The sequence below is a fragment of the Quercus suber genome, unplaced genomic scaffold (genome assembly GCF_002906115.3).
Source record: "Quercus suber isolate HL8 unplaced genomic scaffold, Cork oak 2.0 scaffold_214, whole genome shotgun sequence".
Taxonomy (NCBI): domain Eukaryota; kingdom Viridiplantae; phylum Streptophyta; class Magnoliopsida; order Fagales; family Fagaceae; genus Quercus; species Quercus suber.
Window position 1 is genome coordinate 844,492 of NW_027069672.1, and position 1,206 is coordinate 845,697.

The following is a 1,206-nucleotide window of genomic DNA, read 5'->3' on the forward strand; positions in this document are numbered from 1 at the left end:
TTATCAATAAACACAGACTTTTGTCAAATTTTCTTCTGGTGGATTCCAGTTTTATCTCCTTGTGGATTCAGGGAAACCCCTCGTGGATTCGAGGTTTACTACCAGAAACTAACAGTTTAGTTTCTGTTCCATCAAGAGAGCATCGTGTGTGTTTCTCTTCAGGCTTCCGCGACATCAGTGTTGGGTTTGTGTGCCTTTTCAAACCCGTAGAACGTAAAATGCCAGTGGCCGGAGAGAGAGGCGGACCTTGTGGGTGCCGGAGAATTGGAGGATGGGAACAACAGCAGAGGGACCAACCTTGTTCTCCCTGTACTACTAAACTCTTCTAAAGATTTTCGTTCCAAGAATTTTTTTTTTAAAAAAAAAGTTGAATCACATCAAGTTTAATGTAAAGCATTAATATTATAGCTTAGCAATGCAATTCATGTGGTAGCACCCATTTCCATTCAAACTCAAATGACATTACACAAACACACACAATCTCATTGCAGAAAAGTCGAATAATCATTCAAGAAGTGAGCAACTAGCACAAATAAGTAACACAGATAAGAATTCGGGGTATTTGAACCCATTTTTTGAAACTCCATGAACAGTAATCAAGAAATCCAATGACTTAACAGAGTATTTGAACCCATTTTTCCAAATTCTAGCAACCTTCCTTCCAATTGACTGAGCTTTCCCCATCACATTCCAAGTACTCCCAACAATCAGAGTCACCGAAAGACTCAGAATTTTACAGAAATTTACACGGTACTTTATTTGTTCAACATTGAAAAAACATATTAACACACCAATTTACACGGTACTTTATTTCAGAAATATCAAGTACCATTGAAAAAACATATTAACACTCCAATTTTCCCTTTTACCCCTTTTAGTTACCACCTAGTTATGTGCTATGATCCAGGGCAGATTCATCCATTAACAACGGCTCTAAACCAAAATAGGCTCCACCACTTTAAACTCTTACTTGGACCCATCAAAGGGTAGAGAGTTGAGAGTCCATTGGACATGAATATCTACTTAAACAAAACTAATATCTTCTCCTAAAAAAATTAGTATTATTGTTGAAAAAATTTTAAAATAAATTTCTTGATTTAAAAAAAAAAAAAATCTTTCATCATCTAACTTACCCTTCTTTTTGATGACAAAGGTTTTTTTTTTTTTTTTTTTTTTTTTTTTTTTTTTTTTTTTTTTTTTATTTTT